This window comes from Psammomys obesus, unplaced genomic scaffold (genome assembly GCF_907164565.1).
Source record: "Psammomys obesus unplaced genomic scaffold, mPsaObe1.curated_primary_1811, whole genome shotgun sequence".
Taxonomy (NCBI): domain Eukaryota; kingdom Metazoa; phylum Chordata; class Mammalia; order Rodentia; family Muridae; genus Psammomys; species Psammomys obesus.
The window spans coordinates 39,413,544-39,441,456 of record NW_026585644.1 but is presented as its reverse complement, the minus strand read 5'-3'; positions in this window follow the sequence as shown (position 1 = coordinate 39,441,456).

The window sequence follows — 27,913 nt, the reverse complement described above, 5'->3', positions numbered from 1 at the left end:
TATTCTGGAAACTACATGCAAGCAAATTTATGCGCTTTGACAGTAAGTCTAGGGGAGAATGGGGACACAATTCTGGCTGGCTGGATGCATAATTTTTGAAACATAAAATGAAATAACAACAAAAAATAGTGGAGGCTTTCATATGGGTCATCTACAACAGTATTTGGCTTCTCTTTCTACTCAGCTCCAATATTCTGGTAAGATTTTCTTTCCTCAGTATTCTGAAATACAAGGACAGGATCATTTTTTTGTACTGATTTGAAATTGTAAATATACTTGTGTGGAGAAGCATAGAATTCTATTCTTAAAGAGAATTGAACACATAATTAAAGTGAATCCTACCATACCCACAATTGCATGTATTATGACAGAGCTCATACTGTGTATTAAAATCACTTATTCTTTATTGTTACTATATTCAGAGCATTTTTCATTAATTTCTTAAACTAAATATCTTGTCAACCAGGAAAACTTTGAGCTATCATTCCCCCTCAGTTCTCTAAGTTGGTAATTTAACCAGTACCATCACCTAGAGCATGCTGGAACTAATCCACTTTCCTTTCTGTTATTATGATCAAACACACTGATCAAAAGCAAGGTAGAAGAACGGGTATATTTCATCTTACACTTGTAGGTTACAGTCCACCACGGAGAGAAGTCAGGACAGGAACTTAAGGCAGGAACCTGAAGGTAGGGCTGCTTCCCATTCCACAAAGCATTACCTCTGGTAAGGAAGCTCACTCAGGGTCAAGAAAGTACAACAGGAACCATGGAGGAACCCTGCTCACTCATGGACTCACTTAGCTGTTTTACATAATCCAGGAACACTGACCTAGAAATAGTACTGCCCACAGTGGGCTGGGTCCTCTTGCACTAATTAATAATTAAGAAATTATACCACAGACACAGACACAGGACAATCTAATCTAGGTAATTCCTCAGATAAGGCTCTTGTCTCTGAGGACTCTAGGCATGTCAGGTTGACAACTAACACTTACTAGGACAGGTCCCTGATGTGTTTTAATCACTTCAGAAATTACTTGTACTAAATCATCACTCATTATGTTGCTATTCTCCCCAGCTCTTGGCATGTCTTTCTAAATCACTGCTCTTTCTTTTTCTTCCCCCTTAAAGTAAGCGTTGGACAGAAATATTCCAAAGGGAACTGCTCTAGCTACCTTAATTTTTAGCACAATTAGTGAAAGTTTCAATAAATCATCTCCCCAAAGGACAACTGCAGCAAATAAAAGGGAGTTTGAATGCTAGCTTAGTCATCCTAGTATAACCACAGATTTGGTACCTAACTCACATCCATGCAGTGACCTGCTCCCATTAACTATTCTACAGCAGTTAGAACTGCAGTACATACATACTACTTTAGCTGTCATTTTCAACTTATTAAAGAACCAAATCATGTTTCTTTTGGATTGGATATGTTACCATAGACCTTTCCTAAATTTTCATAGCAACCGTCCAGTGAAAAGATATTGTTATGTACCCATGTACTGCAAGAAAAGATGGAGAGGCAGAGCTTAGCACAGCCTCTTTCTCCCGTCTTGGTCCTGAATGCTCTCTACCTATCCTGAATGCTCTCTACCTATCATTTTTTTCCAGAACTGTTTCTTCCCTGTACACCCTCACCTTTAGTCTCATCTAGGGGAGGAGTGGGTATGAATATCTTTGCTGTTTCTATGTTCAAGACCCAATCCTTCTACTTCAACTCTATAGCAAAATTATACTTAGAAGCATATGTTTAGAACAGCCTCATTCCTTTGCTTAAGTCATAACTTCACAGCTTCATTTAGTGCTCTTAGTCCCATAACTGTTGTCTCTAGGGTCTGCTTCATCACTCAAGCTGCCAAAGAATGAGTTTCATCCTTTCCCTAACATTTCTGATAAAATTTCTTCTTAGTTTTCCTATCTTTTCTTCAACTTGACTGAAGTAAAGAAATGGATTGTCATTAAAAACAAAATCGAATGAGGCAGGCTCTGTCCGGAGTTATTTTATAACTAGGAACATGTCCAAACGTAAGCCAGCATGGCTGCGATCATGCTGTGTCCTACCTACAGGTTACCTGCTCTGCCAATTCTAAACTCCCTAACATTGACTTTAATAATATATCCTGGTCTCCATACCCTAAATATACAGTCAAAGATTGCATTAATTAGACACTATATAAAAGCACTGAAAGGTTTGCAGTTGTGTTGGTATTTGTAAGTGACTGACTATATATGTGAAATAAATACTACACAACATACACCACAAAGTCGGTCTAAGCGTGAGCACTGTCCGTCAGTCTGGGTTAGTGGGTGAGCATGTTCTGCAATGGGCATGCTTCACAATATTGAGAACTCAACAGTGAAGAGTCGGATGTTATTATCTAGTTTCCCTTTGCATTTTCATTACCTACTTTCCTGAGCTGTTAATAACAGAATAATCAAGCCGGGCTGTAGTTGACACCTGCCTTTAATCCCAGCAGTGGAGAGGAGATGCAGTAAGGTAGAGCTCTGTGAGTGTGAGGCCAGCCTGGTCTACAGAGTGAGTTCCAGAACAGCCAGGGATTTTACAGAGAAACACTGTCTCAAAAAAACAAAAACAAAAGATTTGTCATTAACCTGTCCTGTTTATTGTGTTTGCATTATTTGGGCATCTCACTAACTACTCTCTATGGAGTCTATTTCCTCTTTGATTTAACAATCTTATTTCTAAAGAAAACAGTCAACTCTACAGCAGTAACTTATGTAGGCTTTATATGGATCACAAACATCTTAAAACCTGACAGGCACAGAGCGCTTGCTTTACTCATGTGTCATGTGTTTTAAGATTACACTTTGCTGGGACTTCTGCAATGAAATACTACACATTGATTGACTAATACTAAACCATAGTGTCAATCCTTGAGGCTGTAAGTCAGGGTCTAAGGTCTGGGTGTACTTGGTATTATCTCTCCTCTCTTCTGAGCTGGTCACCACCTTTTCAGACCATCACAGCACTGTCTTCCCTCTAAGCAGCGATATATCCAATATCTAAGTTTCTTGTCTATTGAATCTTCAGAAATCTCATTTTAACTTATCTTTTAAAACACTTTTGTTCTCTAATTATAAATTCGTTCTGAGAGTTCTAGACTGAAAACCTATGAATTTTAGTGAACACAATTTAGCTACAACATAGAAATATACTACCATATTTTTTATTATTTATTTTTAATTTATATATTCACTTTATATCCAAATCATAGCCCCTTCTTCCTCTCTTCCTGATCCCACCTTCCTATTCTCATCCCCCTACCTCCTCTCTTTTTCTCCTCAGAAAAGTGGAGCCTGCCTACTAACAACCCAACACATCAGGTCACATCAGGACTGAGCTCATCCTCATCCACTGAGGCCAGGCAAGGCAGCTCCATAGGGGGGAGTGATCAAAAAGGAAGTAACAGAGTCCATGTCAGAGACAGGATCTGCTCAACTTACTAGGGGACCCACTTGTATATCAAACTGCTCATCAGCTACATCTGAGTAGAAAACTTAGGTCGAGGCCATGCATGCTCTCTGGTTGGTACTTCCATCTCTGTAAGTCCCCGTGGGCCTATGTTAGTGGACTCTATTAATCTTTTTGTGGCGTTCTTGTTCCCTCCTATTCCTTCAATCCTGTTCCACAGGACTCCCTCAGCTCCTCCTAAATCTTGGCTGTGATTCTTTGGTTTTTCAGGACAGGGTTTCTCTGTGTAGCCTTGGCTGTCCTGGACTCACTTTGTAGACCAGGCTGGTCTCCAACTCACAGTGATCTTCCTGCCTCTGCCTCCTTGAATCCTGGCATTAAAGGTGTGCATCACCAAAAAAAAATTAAAATTAAAAAAAGGTGTGCATTACCATGTCTGGCTACTCTATTTCTATAAGCAGTTTTGCATGTCAACATGGAATAAAACCACAATACCCAGATGTTTAGCAATCTAGATGCATCTGCAGATTGTGTTGTCTTCAATGAGATTAGCATTTAAATCAAGCTTTGAGTAAAGCAGATTATTCTCCATGATAGGAGTGGATGGATCTCAATCAACCATTTGAAGTTTTTAATAGAGAACTGACTTCCCTGACAGAGAGAATTCTGCTCACAGATTGCCTTTGGACAAAGTGCAGCTTTTCTCTTGGGCTGCTACTGTGTGATCCTATAGACTTTCAACATGTCCTACATGGTGGAGTGGAAAACTGTAGGATAAACACAAGTGCATGCAGAGAACTGGAGAAGAAAAGACACTGCTGGTAGGCTTTGCAATTTAATGAATGCAGTCTATACTAAATAATATGTACTTGAGTTTGTAAATTTAATGGAGGCCAGAAGTTATGAATGGTGATTAAGAACAGTCTTTGAGGGAATAAACCCTTCCTCGTTTCTGTATTGTTTGGTGTTTTGCATTGTTACTGCCTGTTCAGGGAACTACCATTTGAACATTGTATTCAAATAAGATATAACACAGGGCTATAAAAATGTAACATAGAAATACTCTCTACAGAAAACATGAAGGTTTCGTCACTACAGAAAGTTTGGGCTCCTGGTAAAAATATTAGTAGTCTATGGGCAAAAACAACTCATTTTATGTCAACCGTGCATAATAACCAGGTTGTTGTTAATCCCTGAAATGGAAATATTCAAATTGTCAGTTTTGAAAAGGACTGGGAAGAGTCTGTTTCCATTCAAAAATAAATCAAGTAATCACACTGAATAATCAAACAGCATGGAAACATCAGTGAACAGCCTAAACAAAGATGAGTGTACGTTTTCAGTGTGCTCCATATGATAGAATTAGACTGTCTCAGTGTGAATGGGTGGGACTTAGGACTCATCCACTTTAATGCTGGTAACAGGAAACTGTGCTTCTTGCTTGTATTATTTTAACCATTGGCCATGGATTTTATTTTTGATATTATGATATAATTACAACATTTCTTTCTTCCTCCAAACTCTCCCATATATCTCCTCCTCATTTTTTTCTAGTGGCCTCTTTTTTCACTAATTGTTATTGTGTGTGTATGTATGTACTTATGTGTATATTTGTATCATGTATATGCTTCCCCTCATCTCATTTGGCATGTCCATTGGTGTCATCTTTGTTCAGCTCACATTTGGATACTCGTACTGGTGAAACTTTGTGGGTCTAGCTTCCAATATTATGTGAAAACAAAATCTCACAGAAAACTTCTCAATATTCTGTCTATTCTAGTTTTTCTGGTACTTCTTCCATGGATTTCATTTAATGATAGAGAAATGAAAACATGAAATGATAATGTGGAGAAATGTGTTGGTTTTTTTTTTTTTTCTAGGAAAAATACCTTGTCTTGTCATTGCATCAACATCCACATAAAAATTCAGGCTTATATTTGTGTTTATCCTGGAAAACAGGCAGTTGCTTCTTCCTATTCTGGTCTCCCCCTCATCTATATTCTCCTGCCACTATTTTTACAATGTCTCTTAGTAGACTAAAATATGAATTTATTTTTAAAAATACAAAAATTGCAAGATCCTGAGCATTTTACAAAGCTACATTTCTCAATAACTCTAAAGTTTGATGGTTTTCTTTTTCTATTTCAACACTCAGACTTTTTATATCTGTTATAGTAATACAACCAGCTCATTTTTGGAGAGGAAATACATCAAATGTAGATCAACATATGTTTGATAAACTATCTGCAATGGCAGTAAAGTCTTTCCTTGTTTTTTTATTTTTTTTTATTGAAAACAGATTCTTCTCTCATACAATATATTACAACCACTGTAGCCAGTGTTGACTACTTGATAGTTTCCTTACTCTATTCTATCCTCCTTCAGCCATATTCCACCCTTACAATCACCCAACACTAAATGGGAGAGAAAAAAGACAGAAGGCAAGGGGGGTACCGCTATCATTAGACTACTTGCTGCTGAGTAGGGGCATCAAGTTCCTTGGGGCAACTTTGGTCTTCCCCATCAGGATATTCAGGATATTCACTCTCTTCTTATCCTCTCTACATACAATTACTTGACTATCATAACCAATAGCAACTCACCACCAACCAGCCAACAACAGCACATGCCCCCCATGGGTATGTGGAATTTATCTCTTCTGAAAAGTTCCCAGAATTCCAAACATCACACATTTACAGAAACTATTGGCAGCTGGCAAAATCATTCAGGCAAAATCATAGTCAGCTACTGTGGACAATCTGAAGCAACCTTATACCCCACACCTAGGATTAAAACAAAAACATATTCCCAAAACATTTTGTGTTTTTAAAGAAACCAAAAATTCTCTCTATGAATCACTGTTTCCCCTCTCCTCCTCTCCTCCTACATCCCACCATCACCTCTCCTCTTCCCCAGATTCACTCCTTCTCTGTTTCCTTTTAAGAAAAGAGAAGGCTTCCAAAAGACAATAGACAGACAGGACAAAATAATATATAATGAGACAAGGCAAAAGTCCTCATATATTGAGGATGGACAAGGCAACCCAACAGAAGAAAAAGTCTCCAGAGAAAGCAAAATAGTTAGAAATACACCTGTTTCCACTGTTAGAAGTTTCATAAAAATACCAACCTAATGCCATAACTTATTCAGAAGACCTGGTATAGACCCATGCAAGACCCCTGATTGCTGCCTCAGTCATTGTGATCCCATGTGAGGCTCAGGTAGTTGATTCAGAGAGCAATATCCTTCCGGTGTCCTCCATCCTCTTTGACTCCCACAGTCTTACTTCCCCCTTTTCCAATGGATTCCCCATCTCCAAGGAGAGGGACCTAATGGAGATTTCTAATTTAGAGTCTCTCTCTCTCTCTCTCTCTCTCTCTCTCTCTCTCTCTCTCCTGGCTGTGGGTCTCTGCGCCCATTCCCACCTACTGCAAGAGGAAGTGGAGCCCATGCCCAACACAACTTGGATGGCCAGAAACAGGAAACCAAGGGTACCCAAACAGGAGACCCAAAATGACTGGTCTTTAAAAAAACATTTTTAAACCAATGAAAAGATTCTTAATGATATTTTGCTACACTCGTGGATCAGTGCATTGTCCAGTCACAATCAGAAAGGTAAGTTTTTTTTCTTATTTCCATGTTAAGAATTTCACAGCTTCATTCCTGGGGCCATAATTTCTATGCTTTTTTTGATTAATTCCTCGTACTCTACTAAAATCAGATCTTACACTGATATTATCCCCTTTACCTCATGTGGAGACTGTTTCTTCTCCTGGCTTTTAGCTGAGATTCTCCTGGGGAATGGGAGAGCTGCTTTGATAGCTAGCATTGGGTTAGCCGTACTTAGGAATGTTCATTCCCATGGGAATAGCTTCTACTAACTGACTGATTAGACCTTAGCTGGCATATGCTGTGGTGTTCTATTGATACTCCAGTGGTTCCTACTCTAGCAGGATGAGCTGGGGCAGTGGCTAAAAGAGAAGGTAACACTGGAACTTCACCCAAGACATTACATTTCCATGGCTTCTCTCATTTGTTCTGCTTTATTTAGGTCGCTTGATGGTTATTGTTAGGACATGTAATAAATTTTCTGCATGTAAATTCACTCAAGGTTTCACTTCTGGTGAACTTGATCCAAAATAATATGTATTGAGATTGTACACACACACACACACACACACACACACACACACACACTATTATAACTTTAATAAAGATAAAAGGGAAAAGAAAAATCTAAAAGTTTGTAGAATTAAATAAAAATTAATATGTAACATACCAAAGACTTTGACTATAGATAAACGCATTCTAAAAGGAGATTTTTATGGCTATGTATGCTTCCATTGGGCTGGTCTCAAATAAATAACCTAATAATGCATCTCCAGGTCCTAGAAAGACAAAACAATACAAACACAAAAGCAAAAAATAAAGATAAGGGTAGACATTAATGAAATGGTGACTGCCCTAGTTTTCTTTCTGCTGCTATGATAAAAACAACATTAGCAAAAGCTATTGGGGTATAAAGGATTTATTTGGGATTACATGTCCCAACCAGAGTTCATTACTGAGAGAAAGTCAGGGCAGGAACCTGGAGCTATGAATTAATGCAGAGACCATAAAGGAGTGTTGCTTACTGGATTATCCTCACTGCTTTCTCACTCAGCTTTTTAATATAGCTCAGCCACTTGTCCAGTGTGGGCATTACCCACAATGGAATGAGCTCTCCCACACTAACCGTTAATCAAGAAAATGCTTGACAGACTAACCTATAGGCCAATTTTGTGGATGTATTTTCTCTTTTGAGTGTCTCTTCTGAAATGATTCTAGCTCATGTCAAGTCGACATAAAAGCAGGAAACGCAATGATTAAAGGAACAATATATACAATTAACCAATCTGGAAATTTATTTTTTGAGAAACTAAGCAAGACTTAAAAACTTTTCTGTTCATTGAATTTATTGAATACACAACTCCAAAAAAAAAAAAAACTCATAGAAAGATTGCAAAAAGGAAACACACAAAAAAGGAAATGACTGGCTACTCCATTGAAATACTGAAAATCAGTAATGCACACTTTGAAAACTAATGTTTAAAAAACCTGGATAATAGAGAACTAGAAAACCTTCTAAATGGATATGACATTTAAAAGGCTCAATCAAGAAGAAACAGCTTATTCACAGCAAGCAATGACATTGAAGCAGTAATTAAATATACCCACAAGGAAAACTGTGTGTTTAGATGGATAATTGTTCAATTCTACCAGACTGACGCTTCACAAATCGTTCCACAAAAAAAAAAAAAAAGAAGGAACAGTATAAGATTCTTATTATGATACCAGCATTATTCTGAGAGCAAAACAGGAAAGTACAGAAACTTACCTGGTCTGATGCCCCCAAGAGCTAAGTCTGTTTATGGTCTCTTCTGAATAGAACACTTAGGAAAGGTTAGATGTAGCCCTAATTCCAATATCCAGGATTCATTTGAGATATCACCTGACCCCCTGATTTAAATCTGATTTTTGGTTACCTCTGGTCTCTACTGTTTGACTCTCTGTGTGTTTCTGTCAGTTACGGAGGTTGGGAAAACAGATCTAAAATGGAAAGGGTATTGAGAAGTGCCAGAAACTCTTAGCGTGAATGTTAAAACACTTCAAGGAGGGTGTTGTAGATGAGGGTGGATATGGTTTCCATGTCTCACCCATAAAACTCCAGACCTTTGTTTGAAATTTATTGTCTTTCTTTTGGAGTCAGGGTGGCCCAGTGAAGGATATCTAGACCCTTAGATGGTTCAGACCATCCGCAACGTGGTTACTGAAGACCCCCGACACCATGACCAGTTTCTGTATATTGACCAAAGGCCTTTTCTGGTGCAAGAACCATCCCCCTGGCTTAAGTCCTGAATCCTCTTGTTGGGAACCCAAATTTTCTTGGTTTGGCCAGGTTACCCATAAAAATAAAAAAAACCTCTCAGCCCCAACAGAAGAAGTTGGCTTTTCCCAGCATGGCTTTTCCCAGCATAACTGTCAATAGCACCTGGAAAGGGGGAAAGTGCAGGGAGTAGGTACACTCATCTACCTTAGGCTTTTACCTCCCAACCTTCCAATAGGAGGTAAAGCACGGGGAGTAGGTCGTCTCATCTACCTTAGCCTTCTCTCCTCTGCACACATGTACAGTGGCTCTGCCTATGGATGCTCCAGGAGTAATTTCCCTTGTGCAGAGGCAGCCTCCATCAGTTCCAGTTGGAGCCAGAACTTCTTCCACTACACTTTTACGGTTTGTGTCACCCTTTTAACTACTGACCCACATAACTGGGAAACTCAGAACCTACCCTTCTCTGACAAAACCTCACAATCACATTAGTCTTTTCTTGACAGTCTTTCACAACCACCAGCCAACCTGAGATTATTGCCAGTAGCTCCTGTCCACTCTCTTCACAGCAAAGGAATGGAGCAGGATCTGGTTTGAGAGTAGGAAAGCCACCATCAGAAAAGACAGAGTATCACTGTATGTGTGTAGCCCAAACAAAATGGATTCTCCTTTCTACTCAACCTGAAAGGGACCCCAACATTGGCCATGGTAAGTAGGCTCTGGGCAATTTTCACTAGGCCCTTTTAGGAAGATTGAAGACAGCTGCAAGAACCAACCCATCTGTCTACGGTGAGTGAGGTTATTCAAGAGCCCAAAGAATTACACACTAGGTTCCTGGAGCACCTCTGCAGGCTTACTAGCTGTTTCCCTAATATTCCTAAATGTGTCAGAAAACCAGCAAATAACCGACATGGCTTTTGTTATGAAGTTCATCCAAGATATTAGAGAGAAACTTCAGAAATTTGAGGTTTTTGAAGGGATTAATAGGTTTTAATTGTTGAAAATTGCTCAAAAGTTTTACAATAACTATGTTACTGTAAATGAAAGCAAAAGAAAAGATTGAACTGAGAAACAGTGGCAGTGCTCAGAGACACGGATAAAAAAGGGCTCAGGGGAAGAAGCCAGAACACCAGGAAAGGAAGAGGCTACCACCAGTATGTTTTCTGTAAGTGGAAATGGACACTGGAAGAATGAGTACCCAAACAAAAAAGAAGTAAGAGGCCCTGCCCTTCATTTGGGTAAGGACTCACAGGGACAAGGCTCCAATCCACTGAACACCCATGAGTCCAGGGTAACGTTAAATTCATGGCCAACACGGTTAGCAAGGCAGCAGCTTATTCAAGGGGGAAACTGGAAAGACTTCCCTCTCTCCCTGGGCAACCCCTCAGATTAAGGACATCAGACAAGGTACCGTGACCCCCTCCTGCTTAGCCATGCCAGACTGCCCTGTCCCTAATTGGAAAAGATTTAATACAAAATCTACAAGCTACCACCCACCTTACTTTGAATCCCACTCGGTCCCCAACCCATCTTTTCGTGATCTGCCCCCTGTTGGAGGAATACTACCTCCAACCAAATTCGGTACCCAAAATAATACTCAATCTTTGGAATACCCTTACAGCTTACAACAGTAAAACCCTGGAGTCGGGGCTGAGGTTAACCCACTTGGATTTTAACAAATTTCTCTGTTTGAGAGAAACAGCCAGGCAGATAGCTTCAGAACAAAACATCTAACGAGAAACTAGCATGTACAAGAAAGTGGGAGACAGTGATTTGACTATCGTGGAGAACAAATATAAGCTTAGTAGGACGTTAGAGCAGAAGGGCAGTGGAGAGGAAGCAGGAGGCACAGGTTACTCACAACCAGGCAAAAGAGCCTTTACTTTGAGGGAATGATTGAAAAAATGAGTGACATGAGGTGAGTTATGAGGTTACAAGACCCCTCTGGGAACTGTGTTCATGGCTGGCAGCAAGTGCGGGTATCAAGAAATATTCAGAATCTGGATATTTTCAAGGTAAAGTCAGTGTCCTTGAGAAACAGCCTCTGAAGTGAGAAAGATGAGTATTGATAATTGCCCAAAGAGTTTTTACCTTGAACAACTGGAGGGAAGCAGGAGGTGGACATGGGGAAGTATGGAGATTCGTCTTTAGAGGACAGGCACCTCAGTTTGGTGTTAAACATGATGAATTGAGGGGTTGAGGAAATATCCAAGTGATCATGTTGGGGAGACCATCAATTGAAATGCAGAGTCATTTGGGTTTTAATGAGTCAGCCCCATTTGCTTGCATGACTGTTTAATAGTGAAGCTCCTGAGTTCACAGCATTGAAGTATAAGACAAAAGTTTGCTGGCACTTGGAAATTAAAGTTTAAAATATTTAAGATTAAAAATGACTATGTCATGAAGCTGTGAGGATATGTACAACTAGAAATCTCTTAAATTGCTAGGAGTCTGAGCTGATATACACACTTAGGGAAAATGTTACACAGTCTTTATTAACTCTGAATGCATATATTACTTATCACCCTGTTGTTGTGTTTCTAGATAAATATGCAATAGAATTAATGCTGTATTGACCAAAAGACCTCAAAAGGGTGTTTCTAACCAGTGCAATGCCCAAAGACTGGGAACAATAATAAATATGTCACCAGGGTATTATTATACGATGATGAAAACTTAGGACTCATCAGGAAAAAAATGCATGTTTCTCCCACAAATGTTTGGGGTCCCATTTATTGTGCTCATAACTTGTCTTACTTCCCTTATGATATTTAAAAAAAAATTATATCAATGTTTACCCTTTCTTGTCCATAGAAAGAGATTCTAAATAAAAATGAAAGCAATTATATTTAATATACAGAAATCAGAGTCTTTTTCCTCAGAGGCAATTTTAAAAAAACAACATAATACCCTGGTTTTGAAAATATTTTTCATTTCAGAGTACTGTTCCTGCTGGCTGTTTCCTCATTGCCTTTATTTAGCTATTTTCCTGTTCAAAATCCTGGCATTTCCCTGTGTTAATTTTAGCCGTAAACACCTAATCATACCTTTAAAAATAATTTGTAGCTTGGCTAAGTTTCTGGAGGAAATATGAGTAGTGTTTCCAGGAGGCTGGCATGTCTCCAATTATAAAGATGGAGAAAATAAAAAACAACAGGATGGTAAAAAATGCATCTAGAGGCAGATTTATAGGGAAAGATAACTTTATTTAGTTTCAGTCTTCATGTCTTGCAAATATGTTCAGCACCCTGGCATCCCAAGGGTCTTAGCATCAATATTTATTTGCTTGAATACTTCACTGCCTCATAAACCAAGAGGTAATGGACCATTTTTTATCCTCAGGGGGGTGGGGATCACGGTACACCACTAAGTTTCCCAGAGTTCCATATTTCCCTCACATTTCTGTGAATGGATTCTCACAAAGATGCAACTGAACCAAAAATAAGCATTGGCCTGTATATGCTTGTCTCTTGGCTAAGCTATCAAACATTTCTACATTTCTATTAAATGTAATTCAACTTGAACCAAGGCTTTGGCTATCAAAAATTTAAGGCTATCTGGTTTTGGTTTAATATAAATTTTCAAAATCTTTATAGAGAGGAATCTTAGTGCTTAAAACATCAATTAAAAAAAAAACTGTTGCTCTTCCAAAATAGAAAAAGAAAAACCTTTGAATATGCAATGTCTTTGAGGCCCTTAAAATTATGAATAAATACTACATTAAATATTCAGAAGCAGTGAGTACAATTCACTGTATAGCATTGTCCAGTGAGGGAGACACTGTTAAGTTTCTAGCCCAATTCTTTACACATTGAAAGACATATAAAAATATTTATAAATGTACAGCATAGAGGAGCCCCAGTCTTTGCACATCTTCTCTTCAACTTACCTAGATGCATACCCTCACAAACATTTTATTCCATCCATATTTTTCATCACTGTTGAGCTCAAGTGCAGAATCAAGGCACTGGGCCGGAATGAATTCACCCTTCAGATTGTTGGCTATGCATTCCAGTAAACACCATCTCTCATAAAATGAGCTGGCTCACGTATAATATCCTACAATCCTTTGTTTTATATGATGCAGATGTGTTGTATGTGTGTGTTTGTGTGCTCATGCGTGCATGTATGTGGATGTTTGTCTGTCTGTCTCTCCATGTTCTTCCTCTATTCTTTTTGTCTATAACCTCCTCTATTTCTCTTTTTCTGTGTGTGTGTGTCTTTCCCTCTCTTTCTCTCTCACATGCACACACTTCCTTTTTGTTATACTCTCTTATTTAGATACATACACATAAGTCTGTAGCCCAGGAGTGGTATAGCTGGATCTTGAGGAAGCGCTATTCCTAATCGTCTGAGAAAGCATCAGATTGATTTCCAAAGTGGTTGTACAAATTTACATTCCGACCATCAATGATAGAGGGTTCCCCTTTCTCCACATCCTCTCCAGCATGTGTTGTCACTTGCGTTTTTGATGTACACCATACTGATGGGTGTAAGGTGAAATCTCAGGGTTGTTTTGATTTGCATCTCCTTAATGGCTAAGGAAAATGAACATTTCTTTAAGTGTTTCTCTGTCATTCAGTGTTCCTCTACAGAGAATTCTCTGCTTAGCTCTGTACCCCATTTTTTAATTAGATTACTTGGTTTGTTGGTGTTTAACTTCTTAAGTTCTTTACATATTCTGGATATTAGCCTTCTGTCAGATGTAGGGTTGGTGACAATCTGTTCAAAATCTGTCGGCTGTTGTTTTGTTCTGATGACAGTGTCCTTTGCTTTATAGAAGCTTTTCAGTTTCATGAGGTCCCATTTATTGATTGTTGATCTTATAGCCAGGGTATACAATAAGGACATTTGCTCAGCCATGTTCGTAGCAGCTCTATTCATAATATACAGAGGCTGGAAACAATTTAGATGTCCCTCAACGGAGGAATGGATACAAAAAGTATGGTACAGTTACACAATGGAATACTACTCAGCAATTAAAAACAAGAAAATCATGAAATGAGCAGGCAAATGGCGGGAACTAGAAAATATGATCTTGAGTGAGGTAACACAAAAGCAGAAAGGCACACATGGTATATATTCAATCATAAGTGTATATTAGCCACATATAGGATAATATAATATAGGATAAATATACTAAAATCTGTACTCTAAAAGATGCTAAACAACAAGAAAGACTCTAGGAAAAATGCTCAATACTTATTCAGAAGGACAAATGTGACATTGAAAGTGGGAGAAGACAGGGAACAGGACAGGAGCCTACCACAGATGGCCTCTGAATGACTCTACTCATCGAGGTTTCAAAGTAGAGACTGAGACCCGTAACCAAACTTTGGGCAGAGTGCAGAGACTCGTATGAAAGGAGAAGGTAGAAAGACCTGGAGGGGACAGGAGCTCCAAAAGGAGATCAATAAGAGCCATAAAACTGATCCTTGTGGCCCCTGAAGAGAATAATACCCCAACTAAGGACAATGCATGGAGAGGACCTAAAATCTCAGCTCAGCTGTGGCCGGTAGACTCAGTCTCCAAATGGGGTTCCTAGTAAGGTGAGCATGGTAGTAAGGAGAGCATGGACTTTCTCTGGCATGAACTCAGTGTCAGGCTCTCTGATCACCTCCTCCTGGGGAGTGCAGCCCTGCCAGGCCACAGAAAAAAAAAAAAAAAAAAAAGACAGTGCAACCAGTCCTGATGAGATGTTGATAGGATAGGGTCAAATAGAAGGGGAGGAGGACCTCCCCTATCGGTAGACATAAGGGAGGGGCAATGGGGGAGAAGAGGGAGGGAGGGTCGGTTTGGGAGGAGATGAGGGAGGGGACCACAGCTGTGGTACAAATTGAATAAATTGTAATAAATGATAATAATTATAATAAAAAATCAACCAAAATAAAAAGTCTGTAGAGAATAAATTTAAAAGATGCAGGCTGTACACAAAGGAGCTGTTTATAAGATTTCTCAAAGCATCTGATATGTTGATACGCATTACTCATAATAAGAAAACATGACATAGGATGTAGCATTTTCCAAATATACTTGGCCAGAGGTCTAGCTTAAAAGAAAAATCTTTCATCGCCACAATTATTTATTGATTCCTACCTATTATGCATCATTTTCTGGTTTGAACAGAACACAGAAGGATGAGTGAAGTAGATCCTCTATCCTAAAGAAACTTATACTCCAGAGAATACATCATGTTCTTTAAAAATATACCATCCAGAAAAACAGTAACTATTCAAGCACAATCTCTAAGTTGAACTGAGAAAAGAAATAGCATTAAAAGTTCTTACATCCAATAGAAACAAGACCCTGAGAGGAGACAAAGAACTCTTAAGGGAGGGGAGAGAAGGGCCAAAAAAAAAGAGAACAAGGGAATACACAGGACATAGAGGCAGAAGAGGACTAATTGGAGAACAGGGATCCAGTGAAAGGAGGGTGGGGAAATGGTTAAACATAATGGGGAGTGGAGATGAATGAATGACAAGGCAAAATTCCATATGTATGTATGTGTATACATACATACGTATATACATACATATATATTACCTATTGGTCATTATGTGGCTATTTTAGAGCTTGAAGTATGACAGCACTCCTAAGGAATTGAAAAATTTTAAAAAGATAATATTTGTGAGCCTAGAAAAAAAACAAGGTTGAATCAGATTATTTTCTAGGCTCACAAATTTTATATTTTTAAAACTTCTCAATTCCTTAGGGGTGCTGTCATATTTCAAGGTCTAAAATAGCCACATAGTGACCAATAACTACAATATTGCATGCTGCAGACAATATCTTCCCATCACACAATGCTCTATTGGACAGAACTGTTTTACAACACTCTGCTGTATCTGTTAATCATATACTAGATAATTATAACCTTATATGGTTTATATAATTTTTCTTTCGAAGAACATAAATGTTTTCCAGAATTCTTCCAGCTACTTACTGTGCTTATCCTCACAGAGAAGTTAAGAAATTTCTCTATTAATACATAGAAAGTATTCATAGTTCTATTATTTTGGGTGGTTTTTTTTTTATTAAAAATACTTTCTTTTTTTTTTTACAATATAATCTGATCGTGGTTTCCCCTCACCACACTCCAAGATTTCTTCCCCTCCACCTCTGCTCCCATCCAAATCTTTTCTGACTCTCAATAGAAAAAAAAGCTATCTCAGTTTCTGTGTGAAATATTTGAGGGACATCTAGGTTGTTTCCAGATTCTGGCTACTAAGAGTAAAGCTGCTATGAACATAGTAGAGCAAATGTCTTTGCTGTATGGTTGAATATCACATTCCATTATATGACAAAGAGATATATAGCTGGGTCTTGAGTATGGCTATTTCCATTTTTTTGAGAAAACGCCAAATTGATTTTTTCTTTCTTTCCTCCTTTCCTCCTTTCTTTCTTTCTTTCTTTCTTTCTTTCTTTCTTTCTTTCTTTTTTTAATAATTACAGTTTATTCACTTTGTATCTCAGCTGTAGCCTCCTCCCTCATCCCCTCAAAATCCACTCTCCCTCCCTCTTCTCCACCCATGCCCCTCCCTCAGTCCACTGATAGCAGAGGCCCTCCTCTCCTTCCCTCTGATCCTAGTCTATCAGGTCTCCTCAGGATTGGCTGCATTGTCTTCCTCTGTGGCTTGGTAAGGCTGATCCCCCCGTCAGGGGCAGGTGATCAAAGAGCCAGCCACTGATTTCATGTCAGAGACAGTCCCTGTTCCCATTACTAGGGTACTTACTTGGATACTGAGCTGCCCTGGGCTACATCTGTGCAGGAGTTCTAGGTTATCTCCATGCATAGCCCTTGGTTGGAGTATCAGTCTCAGAAAAGACCCATGTGCCCAGATTTTTTGCTTCTGTTGCTCTCCTTCTTCTTTCATAAGATTCCCTGTAATCTGCCCAATGTTTGGCTACGATCTCAGCATATGTTTTGATACCCTGGTAGGTGGAGTCTTTCAGAGGCCCTCTGTGGTAGGCCCCTGTCCTGTTCCCTGTTTTCTTCCTCTTCCAATGTCGTCTTGTTTGCCTTTTAGAATGAGGATTGATTATTTTACCCAGATTGATTTTCAAAGTTTTTGTACAAGTTTGCACTCCCACCAGCAATGAAGGAGGGTTCCCCTCTCTCCACATCCTCTCCTGGATGTGTTGTCACTTGAGTTTTTTATCTTAGCCATTCTGATCTGTGTTAGATGGAATCTCAGAGTTGTTTTGATTTGCATTTCTCTGATGATTAAGGGGATTGAACTTTTCTTTAAGTGTTTCTCTGCCATTCAATATTCCTCTGTTGAAAATTCTCTATTTATCTCTGTACCCCATTTTTAATTGGATTACCTGGTATGCTGGTGTTTAACTTCTTGAGTTCTTTATATATTCTGGATATTAGCCCTCTGTCAGATGTAGGGTTGGTGAAGATCCTTTTCCAGTCTGTAGGCTGTCGTTTTGTTCTGAATACAGTGTCCTTTGCTTTAAAGAAGCTTTTCAGTTTCATGAGATCCCATTTATTAATTGTTGATCTTAGATCTGTTGGTATTCTATTCAGAAAGTTGTCTCCTGTGCCAACGAGCTCAAGGCTCCTTCCTTTTTCTTTTTTTTCCATATTTTTATTCTTTATTAATTACACTTAATTCACTTTGTATCCCCCTATGGTTCCCTCCTTCCTCCTGTCCCAATCCCTCTCTTCCTCCCCCCTCTGCATGCATGCCCCTCCCCAAGTCTACTGATAAGGGAGGTCTTCTTTTCCTTCCTTCTGATCCTAGTCAATTAGGTCTCATCAAGAGTGGCTACAGTGTCTTCTTCTGTGGCCTGGTAATACTGCTTCCCCCTCATGGGGAGTTAATTAAGGAGCAGGCCAATCAGTTCATGTCAGAGAAAGTCCCTGTTCCTATTACTATGGAACCCACTTGGACCTTGAACTGCCATGGACTACATCTGTGCAGGGGTCTTAGGTTATATCCATGCATGGTCCCTGCAGACTATCAAAGCAGATGATGAGACTCATGGCCAACTGTTGGGCAGAGTGCATGGAATCTTATGAAAGAAGTGGGAAACAGGAAGATCTGGAGAGAACAGGAACTCCACAAGGAGAGCAACAGAACAAAAAATCTGAGCACAGGGCTGCACACTGATACTCCTTTTTCTTTTCACAAATTTAGTGTGTCTGATTTTCTGTTGAGGTCTTTGATCCACTTGGACTTTAGTTTAGTGCAGGATGATAAATATGGCTCTATTTGCATTTTTTACATGTAGACATCCAGTTAGACCAGCACCATTTGTTGAAGATGCTAACTTTTTTCCATTGTATGGTTTTGCCTCCTTTGTCAAAATCAAGTATTCATAGGTGTGTGAGCTTATTTCTAAGCCTCCAGTTTGATTCCATTGATCCACCAGTCTATTTCTAGGCCATTACCATGCAGTTTTTATTACTTTGTTGCTCCATAGTATAGCTTGAGATCAGAGATAAAGATATCTCCAGAAGATATTTTATTGTACACGATTATTTTAGCTATTCTGTTTTGTTTTGTTTTTTTTCTTTTGAAGTTGAGAATTATTCTTTCCAGGTCTGTGAAGAATTGTTCTGGTATTTTTATGGGAATTGCATTGAATATGTAGACTGCTTTTGGTAGGATGGGCAATTTATTATGTTAATCACACTGATCCGTGAGCACAGTATGTGGGCTTATTTCTGAGTCTCCAGTTTGATTACATTGATCCATGCATGTTGTTTAGAGGACCTAGACCCCTGTCAGATGTAGCCCATATGCAGTTCAGTCTCCAAGTGAATCTCCTAATAAAGAGAGCAGGGGTTATCTCTGACATGAACTCAGTTGCCTGCTCTTTGATCACTTAACCCTGGTGGGGTGGCCTTACCAGGCCACAGAGGAAAAAGGATCCAGGCAGCCCTGGTGAAACTTGATAGGCTAAGGTCAGATAGTAGAAGAGGAGGACTTCCTTTTTCAGTGCACTAGGTGAAGAGAAATAGGGGTAAAAGAGAGGGAGGGTGGGACCTGGAGTTGATGAGGGAGGGGGCTACAATCAGAATAAAAGGTGAATAAATAATAAAAATAAAATGGATAAAAGAGAATTAACATTTACATAATTTCTGTAATCAAAATCCTATTGACAAAGTCATCTGTCTTAATCTAGCTGAATATGTCATTTGTAAAAGCTAGGTAATACATATAAAATATGAGTGATGATCTCAGGAAATATTTACTAAGTTAATTACAAAATATAATTTCTTGTATCTGAGGCCACAATTTTCTTGTTTATGTCATGATCACTATTGTATAATTTTCCAAAGTTGGTAAAGTTAAGGGAGTAGCACATCACTTCTTAAATACAGACGGAAATTTTTCAGGTGATACATATTGACTGATATTGAAATTATTATTATTATGCTATGAAGTTAATGTAATTTTATAGATGTTATAAATACTATAACACACACATGAACACACTAATTAATACTCCTTTTGTATTAAAATATAACGTTCAGAATATGAACAAGGGAAAAAAGAAAAAAGGTATCTAAAAAATCAGATAATAAATTAAAACAAAAGCAAAGCAAAATAAGACAAAACAGAAGGAAAAAAGCCAAAGAAAAAGGAAAAGAAACAGATTATAGACTTAGAGACACATACATTTTCATATGCTCAGGAATCCCATAAAAAGTATGTTTTAAAGGTAAAAATCCAAGTTTGAAGAAATTAAGGTCCACATATTTCCAAGTCATGTGAATATGCAAAAGCCAAAATCAAATTTGAATAATTTTATCTCTAAACTTGATGTGCTTCCTATCACATGATACCTATGTCCGTTATAAAACCATGGTAGAAAACAAAATCACTCCCGGGAACATGTCATTTATGCTTTTAAAACATTTCTGCAACTCCTGAGGTATGCAAAGGTAACTCAACACTATATCTGTATGCAATGTGCCACTGTGTATCAATGATTTGGACAATCTGTCATGAACATCAAAAATTTTCTTCAGATGTTGCTCATTTCATTTTCTGTTTGAGTCCACACACTTCCTATCTCCAGTCATCTGTCTTCAAAGGCAGAAATATAACAAAACAATTCCCCCTACATTAAATGTTAAGTATATAGAGTTCCTATCACTATAGGAATTATAGGATTAAATGGCTAAATCAGAGTTTTTCAATCAATCGGAAGATCACAGTTGCAAGGAAGAATGTGATTTTAAGAAAAGCAAAGCATTTGGCAAGTGTGTCATTTTAATGGATTGAAAAATATCTCTCATTTATGAATACCATGTCAAAGGAGTATGTTGTTGAACTATGTTACTCTGTTCGTGAGGACTGTTGGTGGCAATCCAGAAGACATAACTGAAAGGAGGATCAAACCCACAGATCGTTTCTTATGATTTAGGGACTATTTGTTTGTTTTGGATGTGTGTGTTTCATTACTTTTTGTTTCTTTGTTTCTTCTTTTACAGATGTCACCTGTACAACAGTATTTTCACGTGAAAATCAAGGATACTGGCTTATATATATTATGATAGATAAAACTTTTTAGACTATGCATACAGAAGAGAGGAAAGTTTGCTCCATAGAAGAGGCATGCAGATTAATTTAAAGAGGTTTTTAGTTTTTCTTTTTTCTGAGATTATAATATAATTACATCATTTGTCTCTTCACTTCCCTCCCTCTGGACCCTCTCTTTTTATGGCCTCTGTTTTTCATTAATTGTTACTCTATAAATATATATATGCAGCATGTACATATACTCCCTATATTCATAAATATAACATACTAGTCTGTCTAACTTTATTTGTATGTATGTTTTCAGGGCTGACCATTTAGTATCAGATGAACAATAGGCATGTTCCTCCCTCTAGATGACTACTCCCACTGTCAGTATTCCTAAGTTGCCTGCAGTTCTTTATGTAGTTCTGAGGCCTCATTCACCTTCCTCTGTTTACTTTAGCATTCCTATTGGTGACACCCTTGTTCAGCTCATGTTTAGACTAAATGAACTCAAGATATGCTCAACAAGAAGGAGCTCAAGCCTGGTACTCAAAGCTAGCAACCTACCCAGAACCAGTGAAGCCATGGGTCTTGGAGAAGAACCTCCAACTGCCGCTTTACTAAACCAGCATGACACCTAACTACATTCCAAACATTGCCCTTATACCTAGAGAGAAGTGTCGTCTTCACCCCTCAGCAAAGGAACTTCTCTTTACAGCAGAGTGAGACCAATTTAGAGGGTATTAAAAAACTTTTCCCTTTAATATGCTGAACCTGTTGGCACAAGACAGAAACTGCTACTGATTTAGTATTGTCACTCATCTGTGCCTGCATTTCCCAGTGTGAATCTCAAATCATCAAAAGGAAGACACAGTTGTTTCCACTCAACAAAGCTGAGCTGAAAAGAAAGAAATGGGACCTTTGTGGAAATCAGCAAAGACGTAGGAAATCCACACATAAAATTTCCATTTTTCTTAGCACAGGTTTTTTTGGGCCAGGCATGTGGCTCAGTGGTAGAGCGCAAGGGCTTTATTTCTATCCCAGCACTGAAATGCATAAAATGACTGAATTCTAAGAAACAGGCACTTACAGAATTCTAGAGTTGAGCATTGCATTAATCAAGGGTCTCTAGAGGAATATAAGTGATATAATGAATACATATCATAAAGCAAATTCATTAGTTTGGCTTATACAACCTGCTCTGGGTGGTCTAATAAACATGGCTGCCTTCACCCTGGAGAGACTGAGAACTGAGCTTATAGGAGCCCCAGTCTGGCACTGAAATATAGAAAATTATTGATGGGCTGGTGTTCTTTAAGACATGTTGAAAGTATTCTGATGTTCATGAAGGATCGAAGCAGCAGCAGCAATAACACATATGAGCCAATGTGTTTGTTTCCAAAGTCAATCAAGTTGCCAACTGAGATTAACTATCCCAGACACACATTACTAGATTTTAAAACAAGACCAAACAAACAAAATAAATAAATAAATAAACAAAAATAATCATTGTAAATGTTTAGGCCAAATAATCAATGTAAAAACTAAGAATATGGCTTGTGGTTCTCTAGCATGTGTGAAATCCTATGTGAGATTCAAGGAACTGTAATGAAAACATATACACTAATAAAATAGGGCTTAGAACCAGATAGTGATAACTTTATTTCCTGAATCTGATATTTCTCTATATCCGTTCCAGGTAGATGGACCCAACAGAAGCAAAGACTAGCCCATAAAAAGTCTCTTGCAAACTTCTTTCTGTTTTCCTTGTGGTTTACTGAGATGGAAATGACTTCAGCAGCCATGGGAACAGCTTTGTATTGTCCCATCCTGACCTGCCTACAAACCCAAAAAACTGAAGAGCCTCCACCATTTGAATCCTCAAAAAGGACCTGCACTGCTGACTCGGTTATACCTACCTGCCAGAGACACGGAGCAGATTCCTATTAACTCAATACCATTGTCTTTGAAAGCCTGGTTGTTATAGCCGCCATCATCATCATGGCAAACACAGACATGTGCACACAAGGAGGGAAAAAATACTGATTGATGCTTCCTAAAGCTCTAAGACTTACTTGCATGTGACCTTTGAGTGTTAATTCTTTCTCTAAAGTTTTGAACTGCTTGAAAAACATTAAGTTTTCTTTTACTTGTGGTGTTTCATGGGGAACAATAAAAAGTGTAAGATCAGAGCATGCCTAGAATTTTATAGATGACCCAAGGCAAAATAAAGTTCAGCCTGCTCTTTTGCAGAAATACTAGGTCTGCTGCTCTTTTGGCAGTAAAATCTTCTTTTGTCAGCAGCTACTGAGAGTAGATATGACTCAGAGGACACATAAGAGTCTACATGTTAGGTAACTAACTATTATGCTTAGAAACCGTCTTTCTCCTTTTGCAATGTAAGTACACTCTGACTTTTCATATTTTAAATAATCACAATAGCTCTCAGAAGGTAGACTCTCAGAACAGTATGCACTTCTATTTGTGTCCTAATTACATAAGTAGATGAATGGTATGCAAAACACCTAAGGGCGTGCATCACATCACAAAGGACTTAAGGATCAGGGAATGTGACCCCTACTACAGACTTAGAAAGAGCTGTCTGAAAGAATTGTGGAAACTGCACAGAGTTCCATTAGTGTTCAGTGATGCCTTCAGAAAGCTCATTTCTTTTTTAATTCTTTATTAATTACATTTTATTCACTTTGTATCCCCCCCCTATGGTTCCCTCCCATCTCTCTTCCCAATCCCTCCCTTCCTCCAACCTCTGCATGCATGCCCCTCCCCAAGTCCACTGATATGGGAGGTCTTCTTTTCCTTCCTTCTGATCCTAGTCAATTAGGTCTCAACAGGAGTGGCTGCATTGTCTTCTTCTATGGCCTGGTAATGCTGCTTCCCCCTCAGGGGGAGGTAATTAAAGAGCAGGCCAATCAGCTCATGTCAGAGACAGTCCCTGTCATTATTACAACTGAACCCACTTGGATACTGAACAGCCTTGGCCTCATCTGTGCAGGGGTCTTAGGTTATCTCCATGCATAGACCTTGGTTGTAATATCAGTCTCAGAAAAGACCCCTGTGCTCAGATTTTTTGGTTCTGTTGCTCTCCTTGTGGAGTTCCTGTCCTCTCAGATCTAACTGTTTCCTACTTCTTTCATAAGATTCCCTGAACTCTGCCCAAAGGTTGCCCATAAGTCTCAGCATCTGGTTTGATAGTCTGCAGGGCAGAGCCTTTCAGAGGTCCTCTGTGTCAGGCTCCTGACTTGTTCCCTCTTTTCTCCTTCTTCTGATGTCCATCCTTTTTGCCTTTCTGGATAGGAATTGAGCATTTTAGCAAGAGTCCTCCCTCTTGATTAGTTTCTTTAGGTGTACAGATTTTAGTAGGTTTATCCTATATTATATGTCAGTGAGTATATACCATGTGCATCTTTATGCTTCTGGGATAGCTCACTCAGGATGATCTTTTACAGAACCCACCATTTACCTGCAAATTTCATGATTTCCTTGTTTTTTATTGCTGAATAATATTCCATTGTATAAATATACCACAATTTGTGCATCCATTCCTCCACTGAGGGGCATCTGGGCTGTTTCCAGCTTCTGGCAATTACAAATAAGGCTGCTACAAACATGGTTGAGTAAATGTCCTTATTGTGTAATTGAGACTCTTTTAGGTATATGCCTAGGAGTGGTATAGCTGGATCTTGAAGAAGCGCTATTCCTAGTTGTCTGAGAAAGCACCAGATTGCTTTCCAGAGTGGTTGTTGTACAAGTTTACATTCGCACCAGTAGTGGAGGAGGATACCACTTTATCCACAACAAAAAATACTCAACAAAATACTTGCAAACCGAATCCAAGAACACATCAAAGATATTATTCACTACAACCAAGTAGGCTTCATCCCAGGCATGCAGGGGTGGTTCAATATACGGAAATCCATCAATGTAATCTACCACATAAACAAACTGAAGGAGAAAAACCACATGATCATCTCCTTAGATGCTGAAAAGGCATGTGACAAAATCCAACATCCATTCATGTTTAAAGTCTTGGATTGATCAGGGACACATGGCTCATACCTGAACATAGTAAAGGCAATATACAGCAAGCCTATAGCCAATATCAAACTCAATGGAGAGAAATTTAAATCATTCCCACTGAAATCAGGGACAAGGCAAGGCTGCCCACTCTCTCCAAATCTCTTCAACATTGTTCTTGAAGTCCTAGTTAGAGCAATAAGACAATTGAAGGAGATCAAGGGGATACAAATTGGAAAGGAAGAAGTCAAATTATCACTATTTGCAGATGATATGATAGTATACCTGCGTGACCCCAAAAATTCTACCATGGAACTAATACAGGTGATGAACACCTTCAGCAAAGTGGCTGGATATAAAACTAACTCAAAAAAAAAAAAAAATCAGTAGCCCTCCTGTATATAAAAAACAAAAGGGCCGAGAAAGAAATTAGAGAAACAACACCCTTCACAATAGCCACAAATGACATAAAGTACCTTAGTGTGAACCTAACCAAGCAAGTCGAAGACTTGTATGAAAAAAATTTCAAGTCTCTGAAGAAAGAATTAGAAGTAGATATCAGAAGATGGAAAGATCTCCCATGTTCTTGGCTTGCCAGGATTAATATAGTGAAAATGGCCATCTTAACAAAAGCAATCTACAGATTCAATGCAATTCCCATCAAATTACCAACACACTTCTTTACAGACTTTGAAAGAAAAATTCTCACCTTCATATGGAACAACAAGAAACCCAGAATTGCTAAAACAATTCTCTACAGTAAAATATCTTCAGGAGGTATCTCCATCACTGTTCTCAAGCTGTACTATAGAGCAACAATACTAGAAACTGCATGGTACTGACATAGAAACAGACTAGTGGATCAATGGAATCAAATAGAAGACCCTGACATAAATCCACACACTTATGGACACCTGATTTTTGACAACGATGCCAAAACCATACCATGGAAAAAAGACAGCATCTTCAACAAATGGTGCTGGTTTACATGGATGTCTACATGTAGAAAAATGAAAATAGACCCATACTTATCACCCTGCACAAAACTAAAGTCCAAATGGATCAAAGACCTCAACATAAAACCAGAGACACTAAACTGCTTAGAAGAAAAAGTGGGGAAAAGCCTTGAACTCATTGGCACAGGAGACAACTTCCTGAACAGAATACCAACAGCACAGGCTCTAAGAGCAACAATCAATAAATGGGACCTCATGAAACTGAAAAGCTTCTGTAAAACAAAAGACACTGTTGTCAAAACAAAATGACAGCCTACAGATTGTGAAAGGATCTTCAACAACCGTATATCTGACAGAGGACTAATATGCAGTATATATAAAGAACTAAAGAAGTTAAACAGCAAAAAATCAAGTAATCCAATTAAAAACTGGAGTACAGAGCTAAACAGAGAATTCTCAATAGAGGAATATTGAATGGCAGAGAAACACTTAAAGAAATACTCAACTTCATTAGCTATCAGGGAAATGCAAATCAAAATGACCCTAAGATTTCACCTTACACCCATCAGAATGGCTAAGATCAAAAACTCAAGAGAAAGCTCTTTTTTTTTTTTTTTTTTTAGTGCTTTAGAATCATGGTGTGAGTCTGCTCTATGACTTTTTTTAAAACTGATAATATGAAGATTGTATAACACCGGGCTAGCAAAAAAAAAAAAAAAAGCTGCTACATAAATGATGCTCAGCAAACACTGATTGATAAAGGTTTCCTTAGTCACTGAGGGAGATTCTATAACTTCTTTCACACAGTGGCCTCTCTGGGCTTCCATTCAGGTACACCCCTGACACATTTATGGCCTCAGCAACTTTCCTTAGTTGAAGACAGAAATTCCATTCTTGATCCCTTAAAGCCAGAACCACATGACTGGAATGGCCAAGTTCTGCTCCTGGCTGGCACCAGAACATTACCTCCTTGTTCTTTTACACCTTCAGCAGCTTTCTGGATTTGATGGTTTCTTTCACTAAGCTTGGCTGTCCTGGAACTTGACCTGTAGACCAAGCTGACCTTCAACTCAGAAATCTGCATTCCTCTGACTCCGGAGTGATGGAATTAAAGACTCTTTCTCCCTGGACCTAAACTTCTCTTTAATTCCTTTTCATAAAATGGAATAGAATCTTAACTGGGTAGAATCTTGTCCCAAGGTCGCTATTCTCTTAATTCCATTTAATCTATTTAATCTGTTGTTCTCCTTAAACACAAGATTAACACCATGCCTCTTCCTGGTGCCTCTTTAATCCTTGAACCATACATTTTGTATTTTTCCCTTTTAAGTGTGTTACTTTTCATCAAAATGCTCTCATAACACTGAGGGACAGAACAGAGTCTACACTAGGCTGTTTTGAGATTTCCTTTGCCAATGCAATTAGCCTAAATCTCTTCACCTTAGTTTCAGACAGACCCTTTGGACAAGGACAAAAAGCAGCCAAATTCTTCACCAAAATAACACACACACACACACACACAAAAAAAAAAAAAATGATCTTTAGGTAACATACTAAAATTCTTTGCCCCTGGAACCTCTTGAGCCCTCAGAGTTCAATTCACCCTCAGTTCCACTTTCCTCTACTAGTATGGCCCATGTAGCTCCATTCAAAGCATTCCACAGCTTTCCTAATCCAAAAGTCCCAAAATCCACATTCCTCCATACCAAAGCATGGTCAGTTCTATCATTGCAACACCCCAGTACCTGTTATGAACTTCTGTCTTAGTTAAGGTTTCATTTCTGTGAAAAGACACTATGACCACAACAACTTTTATAAAAATTTAAGTCAATTGGGGCTGGCTTACAGTTTCAGAAGTTTAGTCCATCCTAATTATGGTGGGAAGCATGGCAGCATCCATGCAGATGTGGTGCTGGGAGTTCTACATCTTGATCCACAGGCAGCAGAAGGAAACTGTATTCCATACTGAGTGGAGCTTGAGCATAGAAAACCTCAAAGCCCACCTCCATAGTGACACACTTTCTCCAACAAGGCCACACCTCCTCCTAATATTGCCACTCCTGTGGGCCAAGCATAGAATAGAACAGAACAGAATAGAATAGAATAGAATAGAATAGAATAGAATAGAATAGAATAG